We start from the raw sequence: 12098 nt of genomic DNA, 5'->3' as shown, positions 1-12098 counted from the left end.
ATTTATTTCATGGTATTGTAACAAGCAAACGTTGAATACATTTTTCATTCGTGTAAGAAGAATTATTTAACACGATAAATTTAGCTGTACTATGGTTATTTTTAATCTACGACCACAGGTCAACCTGATTTTTAATCCCTACGAAATTAATTTAACCACGAGTAAGTAACGAGAACGCTAAAACCTATGTTTCCATTGAAGAATATTGTAAAAACGTATAAATTGTTATATGCAATGTTATAACAAATTGTCGGAAGTATAAATTTTTAATAAAATTGTGAAAATTGATAAATTATACCGTGTTACGATATCGGAAATCTCCCGCGAAAATCTCCCGCGAAAATTTCCCGCCTGACCTAACCGACGATTTTGCTAATGACTTTGGGGAGAGGGTACCGCAGGTATATAAGGACCCGCCGATGTCCCGCGAAATCATTTACCCTTTATACTGGGCCCTAGACACTTCGCGGCGTATTTTGACCTGAAGGTTCTGAGATGTGAATAGAGTGGTCGGGGGCTACTAGCTAGTCTATGTCCACCCTGTACACACTCAGCCTTCTTGTAACACTTGTATACATTAGAATCAATTAGAATTTCTATTACTAATTATTAAACAAATTTTAACAATTACCGGCACTCGCTAGGCACGTAATATCAGACTTTAAATACTCGACTTCGAACTTCGGTTTAGTCATAATTCTATTAATGTTATAATAACGTATAATTTATTAATTTTCACAATTTTATTATTAATTTATACTTCCAAAAATTTGTTAAAACATTACATATTATTATTTATACATTTTTGCAAGTTTCTTTGACAAATAAGTACGTTTCAACGATCTTATTACTTTCTCGTTGTGAAATCAAGTTCGGAGGATTAAAAATCAGGTTGACCCTTGGTCGTAAATTTAAAATAGCCATAGTGAAGGTGAAATTATTATTTTAAATAAATGTTTCTATACGAATTAAGAATCTATTCAACGTTTGTTTGTTGCAATACCGTGAAATAAATTGTATTATATATTTTCTCAGTTTAGACTGAATTTAAAGTTCGTAAGGATTAGAAATCAGGTTGACCTGTGGTCGTAGATTAAAAATAGCCATAGTGAAGGTAAAATTATTACGTTAAATAATTGTTTTTATACGAATTAAATATTGATTCAACGTTTATTTGTTGCAATACCGTGAAATAAATTGTATTATATATTTTTTCTGTTTACACTAAATTTAAAGTTCTGTTTACATGTTATAACAATTAGAATGTAGACGTTTTGCCGTTTCACGGTTTTTCCTCTGTTAATTATGTGTTTATAAATCATTTCAAACTAAAGCAGCACCATGCCCACCCTTAATTAAACCGTCTCAGTAGTTTACCGTAATTAATAATCTATTTTCGGAATTTATACGAGAATTTTTGAATTTTAGTAAATACTAGAGTCAGTGCATCGCGTATTGAAATAATAGCTTCATCCCTAGTTCGTTTATTATTGAATATTTTTACGCGTTTAACTTATGCTTCTCCCCAATTCTCGTCGCGTATTTTATTCAAATTTTCTTATATTCTAGAATCGAAAAAGATACGAATTCGCGTTTTTTCTTTTGATTCTTTCAATTTTTCAATTGCATTACGCATTATTGCAATAATTTCTATCGTTACATTTAATTCTAATTGTTTAGCAGCTTTTCTGCTGCTATCGACCCTACATTTTACTGACACTTGTGGAATCGACCCTACATTTTTTTTTTACGTAGAGTTAGGCCGACTCTATGTGATAAACAATTGGCAACCTAACGGTGGCTCGCTAAAGCGATATATTATGAAATTAAATTAATCACTCAATAAGTTTTAACGTTAGATTGTTTCCTCGATATGGCCATGGTGGTCATCAGTGAGTGGAGTGCCTCAAATGTTTAGAATAATTAAAATAAAATAAATGTTGTCAACTAAAAATTTTGAACGTCATAACTAGCTAGACATTATTTTCAATTAAAAAAAAAAATTATAAAGCATAATACTATAATCCTATGCTTAAAATGTATTTTCTTGTGGCCGCCTGACAGCAACCTGTAAATCGGGCGCGACAGTGAACGTGTTAATAAGTAAATGTTGTTCAAATTATATCGTGTTTAATATCATTTTCATCAGAAAAATCTCACCAACATGTTAAAAACAATTCCAGATGAAAAAAATCACATTCCTCACAAAACTTAATTCAATATTTTCCCCTTATTTCTTCATTTCTTCCAAAAATTTTCTTATCTCTGTGAGAAAATTCGTCCTGAAGACGGTGAAGCGAGCATCTCGAAGCCAGGCCCGCGCGCTCGGTGGAGATGACTCGCCCCTTTGGGTTTCTCTCTGGGCCTGTTCGCGTTGGGGTGGACATGGATCGACAGGACGACGCGTATACTCACTCGTCCCGAGACCCTCAACGTATTCTTTTGCGAACGACGCCCGAATAACGTAGACACAGACTTTGAGTAAAATATATTATTGTAGAAACGTTCAATTTATTTTACGCCCACCCTACTCCGAGTCAGAGTACTTTCTGACATCTCTCTCTCGTCCCTTTTTTCAAGAATCCAATCTCCTTGTCAGTTAGTACCAGAATTTCCCCAACACACCCTATATGTCGCAACGTAATAATTCGGACGTTTTCATCTTAGAATCCATGTGAACGAACAAAGACGTATCGCGTGACGAAGTCGGACAGCGGGCGTAAATCATGCGAGCCCGATGATCTCTGTTGTCCCAGACATTCTATCTGGCGTCGGTGCTTGGTAATACACGTAGGTGTACTTGGCGACGTTCTAAAACGGCCGCGAGTTTCTGTATATACCCACTGGCAGACCGTACGTATACCGTTGTACTGTTATGCGTTGGCATGCGTGACGCAACAGGAAAGTGCGCGATGCGGTCTGGACTTCCCTGTGCCGCGCTAAAATTATTTGGAACACCGGTATCGTCCGTGCACATCGGCCAGTCGCGAGATAAGCAAATGTATTTTAAAAGACATTTTCGCGTTTCCTAAGCCAGTCACACAGGTGGCCACACTCGTTTCGACGAAGAATGCGTTACAGTTGTGACAAACGCGGACGCACACCGAGTATGTAAATAAGGTAAATGTAACTTTACGAGAAAGGACGTGGATTAATTTACCGACACTGTTGCAAATGTTATCTCTTCAATTTTGTAATTTCACTTTGGAGGATCGTATGTGGTGATTGTGTCGTTTCAATGTAATTTTTATTCTGTGGTTTCGTGGGTATACTGATAAGGGGCACTAATGAAACACGCGCTGTGAGTAAAAAATGCTCGCTTTTATTTTATGGTGAAAATATGTGTAAAATTTGACCATTTATATACTAATGATGCAGACTAAGTCATAATATAGGGAATAAAGAAATTTTTGGTATATTGGTGAATTAACCCTCAGTAGGTAAAAATACTTTTTCCTATTTTTGCTGTTTTAAGATTTCAAAATATCTGAAACAATTCTGGTGTACTTATCGAAGTTCATACTGCACTATACAATTGTTCCTTAATTAACCCTTTATATACTGGTAACGCACACTAACAATAAGTCGTGATATAATAAATAAAGAAATTTTGGAATAACAGTAAATTAACCCTCAGTAGGTAAAAATATTTTTTCCTATTTTTCACTGTTTTGAGATTTCAAGAAATCTGAGAAAATTCTGGAGTACTTATCAAAGTCTCTACAATTGTTCCTTAAGTCAAATATTTCAAACTTGTTCAGAAATAAAAATTCTTTTCGAAAATATGCAAGAGTGAAATTTGGCTGGGTCATCGATGACCCCAAATTTACGTCAAGTAACGCAAATACTTTAAATTCCATTTCTAAAAAACAATATATATATTTACTTAGTGTCTTTTGCCGGTAACCAACAATACACACCGTGGAATAATTTTTTACATAAATTTAACAACGTCGTTGTTACAGAAATTTCTATAATTTCACTTAGGAAGATCGTAAACGCTGATTTGAAAAATTGCTTCGTTTAGAGAACTTCAAGGTGTCGTGCATTAACGATGTAAACGTAATTTGACGATATACACCATGGAAGAATTTTTATTTAATAACGTCGTTGTTATAGAAATTTGTTTATAATTCCACTTACAATTAGGTAGATCGTAGATAATTCGAAAAATTCTTTCGTCTGCAAAGGGTGCGCACCGTGTATTACCGATGCAAATGTAATTTTACGATACACACCGTGGAAGAAGCTTTTTTTTTTTAGATAAATTTAATAACGTTGTTATTATAGACACTGTTGCAATTTCACTTAGATCGTAGATGTTGATTTGAAGAATTATTTCACTTAGAACGGTGTTCTGCTATTATTGATGCAGTCCCGTAGAAATAAGAGAGTGTAGACCGGGTGAATTGTATAATGCGGGCCTCGTACGTTCTTATGCGTGTAAATATTTATTAATTATAGGAGTGTTATCACTATGGTCACGCTTTTAACCCCGTTACGGTGCTCAAGTTTGCTTTGCGTGCGAAGGTGATTCGCATGTGTAAATTTGATCTTTGAGTCGTTTAATGCGGTGAATAAGCGAGGTTCTAACCGAACGAAAGTAATGCAAATGAAGAAAACGTTCTCCTAGAAAATAGAGTAAAATTAATTTATGCAAGTTTCATTTTCCGTTGGAAAGAAGGTAACACGACTGTATGTACAAGCAGACTGGCGATCGAGACGAACTTGAAGTATGTTGAAAAAAGAATTTTTTAAGTCCACCGAATTATTCCAAGATTGAACAGGTAAAAATTCTGTCAACATTTGAAGCAGAAAATGCTAATGTACGGTATTCGTGCTTTTTAATTAATTACAGGTGTGTAGGTATATATGTACCTAATTAATCAGTCGGTAATTAAATATTCCAAAGGATAATACCTTTTTTATCTAGAAAAATCTGATTGGGAACTAAGCCCTCCACTGATTCGACTATTCGAATAAATCTGTTGCAAATATTTGTGTTCCCTTTAAAATAAGTACGGAATCGCGGAGAATTACCGATAATACTGCAAACTAATTTGCCTTGAATCGTATATCATCGAATTTGCATACGTCAGATTTGTGAATTTAACGGAAGGTACGTCTTTCGTCGTGGTTCCTTTTTGCACGAAAATTTCACGAAAATCAACGTCGTCTAACGAGAAACACATACACGTCCGTTAATATAGACTATCTGTGTCCAACACGGAGCAAGTTACATCACTTTCAAACGGTCAATTATCAATCGATTATGAATATTTTACGACTGGCGCGCGTAGAGTGGCCGTAGCTGTTGGAAACGACGGATTTAATTGTCATTCTCATTTGGTTAACGCACCGCCGGTAAAATTGATAACGAACGTCCATAAATTCACAGGCATATTTACCTGATTGACGAAAAAAAAAAAGAGAGGAAAAAAATCGCCATTCAGCTTAACCCCTTCTGGTGAAATGACGAGTCCAACTCCGTCATAAGCTTTCTACGATAATGTATAGTCGATGGGAGAAATATAGCGAGGCCAAAATTTCGACAGGATAATCGACAGAAGTTTTTTTCTGAGAAGATAAGAGCTGGAAATCTCACGAAGTGTGCCTTAACCCTCCACAAGTCTAATCTTTTTACTGTTCTAGGCTTTAAAGACATCCGAAAAAATTCTGAGATACTTATCAAAGTCTCTACTACATTATACGATTGTTCGTTAAGCCAAATGTTGCGAACTTTTTTCAAGAAAAACTCTTTTCGAAGAAACGCAAGAGTGAAATTTGGCTTGGGTCATTAATGACCCAGGTTCAGTCTCAATCGAAAAATAGAAAATGTCGTTATGCGACTTTGAGTGTCACTACGTCATGATCTAATTGACAAACGCCTTAGTGTATCATCTTTCCAGTACCTGAAAATAACCCCTAATCTCCTATCTATCGAACCTAAATCCTACGCACCCGTTTCTCTCGATTTTCAAATTTTGTCAAGCAGTCTTCGTATAACGATCTTCAGAATTATTGAATAAATTATCGATCGTGTACGACGCTACCTAGTTCTTTCGCCTAAGTTCCGTTAATTCTCCTATCGTGAAATTATCAAATATAATAAATCGAACGTTAGGAAATAAATTCTGCAGAGTACAACAGCGTACATGGTCCCAATCGAGATGAAACTCGTCAAATAAAAAATCGTAGCTTCAGAAATTCACCCATTCGCTATCCTACAAAACTTGAAAAAAATTAAATTGCACACCTAGGCACGTTTGCATACAAAAGTATTGCAGCAGAAAGGGTTAACAATCGACGCGAAACTCAAGTGACAAAAAATCCTAGTCACCAATTAGAACTACATAAATACAGTCAAGTAGAGAATTGAAAATTCTATCGTCTTATATTCCTCTCGGTGGATTTCTTCCCTGACCAAGGTACCGGCGAGCAAATTCCTCCCTAACAAGTCGACGTAATTAAAGGAATAATTCTTAATTAAAGTAAAGCATCAAACAATAAAATTAATCGTTGCGTTATCTCCTTATAAGCGTGTGTAATTATATTAACGCAATTAACGAACCCCTCGCGTTCCTCGAGCGAGACGTGCGCTTATGCGTGGTCGAGGGAAGCGTCGAGACGCGTCCGGCGGCGTTCGAGCGGCCAGCGTCGAGCAGCTGCGCGAAACAGCCGGTTCGACGGGCGTACGTTTCAGGTATATGTATGCGCATTAATGCTCGTCCCGGACTTTATTTTTGCCCGCGTTTGCCTTACCATCCGGCTGGTGTGTACGCTCGCGTGGATCACTCGACAATTGATTGGAAGGAGAGATAAGGATCGACAATTTGGCCGTACAAGAAACGAGCTTGCTATTAAAGAAGGAGACTGAAGGTTGGCTCGAGTGTCGAGTAATTATCGACTGAAGTGATACGAAATGTATACATATATATGTACGACGTTGGTTGCTTGAAATAATTAGTGGATTGCTCGGTTGTAGGTGTAAGTTAATTAAACAGTATGCTGGTCGATATCTCATGAGATTCAACGTGATGGACAAATTCAGCATTTTGTATTTAGCTTGCTTGATCGTGGTTTTTCTTCACTTTAAGTGAATATTGTGGAGTTATATTTGGTGTAAATATTAAATGTGGGTATTCAACGAGGTATCTTCAATTTAGAGTACAAAATAGAAGGCTTTTTATATATTTTGTGTAAGTTTGCTTGGTCAAAAGCTAGAATAGATTTTGTGTAAAATAAAATTATAAAAATTCTGAATTACATTATTTACAAATTAATAATTTCCATTTTGTTAAGAACAACAAAGAAACAAGCTCTAAGATAAATTGCAAGAAAGTTGAAGACAAGGAATAAATATATCTCAGCTACAAATTTTCTATAACCACTTTTTCCCCTATTTCTTTTCAAGATTTTCGTGAGTCAATTCTTATTTTCATCGTTAAATCATTCTTATCCCAAATCAATGAAATCTCTGATGTAGCTGAGGATAAGGAGATAAATCAAACCTCTCTGATTTCACGTGTCACTCTTACAATGGTAAAAATCTTCTAAAAAAAAATCCTAAATATGAAAAATTAAATTACTTCATTTAAAAAATATTTTCGCAATTCTGAAAATAAGAGAATGAAAATATAATAGAAATGAAAATATCTGGCGGTTCGCCAGACCTCACAAGACTAACCCACTGCTAATTAAATTAACATTCAATTAACATCCACCATTAATATATTATCCTCGCCGAAGGAGAATACATCTAAATCGCTCAATTTCATGCTGCGAGCCAACAATTCAAATGCGATAATTACTCTTTTTATCTGATTCCTGCATCTATTTCTGCTGCGTAAACCTTCCAGTATCTCATACGCTTTTCCCCGGCACAATGAATACGAACCAGCGCGCAGAGAGAACGTGCGAGAGAGCACATGCACGCTGGTATAATTCTGAAAATTTTCGGCTACGGAGGTCGAGTATATGCGTGTGTACGTGCGTGTGCGAGTACGTGTGTTCAGCGTGCTACCTCCCCGTCGAAGCAGCCGCCGCTCGAAAGCGTGTACTGAAGGACGAGCATACCGGAAACAGCTATAGTGTCGTGCCATCCGTGCTATAGACCGTGCGCTGTGGCGAGGCAGAAGCGTAGTGGGGCCTGATGTTCGCAGAGGCCCACATGTGCGCAGCACAGCTGTCCCTTCGTTGTGGACTCTCGCATCCCAACGTATCGGCTCGCCACACCAGAGGCTAGATTCTCTCTGCTTCTCTCTCTCTCTCTCTCTCTTCCTTTCCCTCTTTTTTTTCCCGACGTTCTCGTTTCGGAAATAATGTTTATAGCTGGAGGTAAAAGACGGTGTGGAAACGTGGTCGTCGGTTGTTATGTACGGGTGAAAAATAATTGTTGTCTGAGGTAGAAAGTGATTAACGAGGAAATAAAGGATGAATTGTCGTGATAAGAATCGAGGCAAATTGAGGGAAGAAATTATTTTCCCGCTGGGAAGTGCGGATATTAATGAAGACGAGAGATATCATCGCGGAGAATAATTTTTATTAGGTTGTTGGAATGGCGGGATATTTGAAGCGATTTTATAACCTACAAGTTTTATCGAATGTTCCATTAAGAAGGATCGGAATGTAGATTCTATTGCTATGAATAAAAAAAGAACAATGTTGCATGAACGTGAAGGAAGAAGTGCTGCGTTACATTTCCGAAAGGAGATGTTTTTTCGCGTCGGTAATTAAATAACTATCGTACCGACGATTTATCAGAAATCTGTGCGTGAAGAAGGAGCTTGTCTATCCTTCGCCTCATGCAATTCAAAAGACTCGTCGATTTGCAAGCGATCTGATAAGTGGAGAATCTTAGTGCTGCATGCTCGAAACACCCTGACGTCTTTAATCCTTAATTAGGTAATAAATAAAAACTCAGAAATATTTCAATGTTACATGTTAATGTGTAATTTTTAATTTTTTTAAATATTTCTATTTTCGTAACAAAATATATATGACATAAGCAACGTGATAAAATATAATCCACGGATAATAGAATAAGGGTGTTGAAAACTTGCCACGTACTTAATTGAAATTTGAAAAAGAGAGGAAAAACGCGTGGCTTCGCGGCGTTTAGCTCTGTTAGAGATCAAGAAGACGAAGTGAAAGAGACAACGCGCGCCGGCAACTTGTATGTAGAGCAGCACACAGCCGAATCGCGGACGAATAAAAAGAATCAGGCGAAAAAGCAGCTGTGTATGTATTAAACTCCGTCGAGTTTCCATGTGTCACAACTGCTAAAGGATATCCTTGTCACTTTCTTCCCCCTTAGACTTTCTCCCCGCAAAACTCAACTCGAGTGCATTCCACCGTGCTTTCGTGTACACGTTTACCAGTAGAGGTTATGTGTGTCGTTGTGTTGTTAGAAAACAGTTTCAGCGACGCTTGCGAAGGCAAAGTCCTTTCCGTGTACGGATCGTGTTCGTTTTTCTATAAATAACGAGGCCGCGTGTAAAAAGCACAAAACTGAAACGGGATCAGTGGAACAACGTGGCGAATAAAACGTGAAAAGTTCGAGTCGAAGGTCTAGGCAAACGATCGGTCAATGAGTCGTTGGGAGGTAACCGGCGGACCGAATACACGTTGTAACTTCGAAAGTGTCAGCGACCAAGTTCCGTCATCGCCTATTTTTAAATTGTTTTCGCCGGTTAGATGTCGTCTATAATCCGAGAGTCGATGATCTGCACGTCCGGGTATCGTGATTTTAAATTGATAAGGTTAGGACAGAAGTTTCGTTTTGGTTGAAATAAAGAAGCGATGGTAAGAAAAGTTTAAGACGTGGACGATAGTTTTGGAAATAAGATCTCAGAGACATGTCGAAAATATTCCGCTTATTTTTACACATTCTATGATTTTTCTCCTTCTCTCGAAAATGTGACTCGTAAAAATGAGATTATCGAGGTTAGAATATTGAATGCTGCACAAATCTTCTAAGCGAATAAATTTCGAAATATTTTCCTACGCGGAAACAATTAACATGTCACTGGCAAACGACGACCGGCCGTGTTTCATGCAGCGCCTCGCACTATTTTCGTATTCTCATCTACGTCGAGCCCAGGCGCCTTACGACGGTCCTCTTTGGGGAACTTTCCGCGTTCACCGAATCGCGGTCGGTAACCAGTTCTCTTCTCGGATGCATATGCGCGTGCTATGAGCCCAATTCCGCCAGAAACGATTGGTTCCCTCTTCGACATCCTGACGTATCGCCGATATTGCAGCTACCTTCTATTCCCGACTTTTCTCCTGCTCCCACGATTTTGTTTGCAGTATAGATCTACGTCTGCGCAAGCGAGACAGAACGCATGAATTCACACGAGAACCGTCTCACTCCCTCTTTCTCCTTCCCGCGCCAGCGCTCCCACTATATATGTCCGTCCTGCTTTGTCGTTACACCACGCTTCTCTTCTATTTCTCTACATCCTTCTATTTTCACCGCTGCTTTATTTCTCTTTGCGTTTTATCGTGTGTACCGTATTTGCAGCGGTAATAGACTTTTATTTTTGCGTGGAATCGAAAAGTATTAACCAGCAGGCATTAATAGCAACGCGGGTTCAATCCTCCACCCTGTTGAACCATAGATACAGCTCTCTAAATTGCCCGCAACGATAGTAAAAATGTCGAGTGTTCTTGAATAGTTAACGATTGAAAAGATACGTGAAAACGAAAAGCGGCTATATCGCCTGTGCAACTTTTAATCGATTTCAAGTAACGTATTCTCTTTAAAATTTCGTGATCTTCGAAAGGAAACGTTTTTCAAACGAGCACGCTTCGACGAAGCGCAGAAATAGTAAGGTTGAATTGGAGTCTGGTATTGAAGCGACCGCTAGAAGCTCGAAGCTACTTGAAAATTTAATGCGCGAACTGTAATTATATTTAACGTCAGCTTAGATCGATTTCTAAGAGAAGCGGAAAAAATTCGAAGCGTCCCTTGGGATTGTTAGAGTTGCGATGTTCGATTCGTCCGATAAATCGGAATAAAAAATTTCTCGGTTTAATTAATTCACTTGAACGTATATTCTTAAATGAATATGTTACGATAGAAAGAGCATGAAAATATCAAGATTTCAACGATAGGAAAAAGGAGTAAAATGTTATATATGGTCCGCCATATTTGTCATAACCTAAATCGTGTCATTATATCCTAAAATGCCGGTGTAAAGAAACGAGCCTGCGATGCGATAGCCTAGTTTACGAGTACGTTCTCACGAAAAGACGACGATTGCGTAGAAATATTACGAAAAAATAACGTCGAGATTGTAGAAGTACGAAAAAGAAATACCGTAAGTGTAAAAGAAAAAGTTGCTTAATCGAACCGTGAGCAGCGCCGAAATTTCGTCGTAGGCGTTCCGGAGCCCGGTATGTTCGTTGTTACAAAACGCTGGCCTTCGGCCGCTCCCACCAAGTCAGACTTCAGTCCAGAGTTCTCTCCTCGTATGCCTTGGTTTCGTCATCGATGCAGGCAACAAGCTCCCGGGGCTCGCTCGCACGAAATTCTAAACACCGGCACGATATGACAAAACCACCGGCCACGAAGACGTCTTCACATAACACTACCTCTCGAGTCTCTGCTTTATCGGCTGCTGATATGGCACCGTGGTACTTGGGCACTTATGCTCCGTTTTCCCGTGGTATTATTTTTAACTACTGAAAATAGAATAAATATAATTTCTAACTAAAAATTTCAACGCTGATATACGAGAAAGTACGTTAACGTCTTTGCAAATACCTTAAAACAGTAGACGACCAATGAAACCTCATTTCGTCGAATTTACGATAGTTTCAAATATTTCGAATTATACGTGTGTCTTTTCGATTCGAGATTCTTCTAAATTTCACCGAAATACTGCGTCGTCAAAGCAACAATACACAATAATTTCTTCGTCGACTTCGAGCAAAGCAAGTAAAACGTTCATCTAGGCAAACCGTCAACGCTGAATCAATTCGTAATTCGAATTGATTTCGGCAAGGCTCGCGTACGCGTTGTTTTCGGCACGTGTTCCACGAAGGTGGACTACTCGGTTGGCAAACACGTTGCCGTCAGCATATCTTCGGCG

This window comes from Habropoda laboriosa, unplaced genomic scaffold (genome assembly GCF_001263275.1).
Source record: "Habropoda laboriosa isolate 0110345459 unplaced genomic scaffold, ASM126327v1 scaffold143, whole genome shotgun sequence".
Lineage (NCBI taxonomy): Eukaryota > Metazoa > Arthropoda > Insecta > Hymenoptera > Apidae > Habropoda > Habropoda laboriosa.
This window is presented reverse-complemented; position numbering follows the sequence as displayed.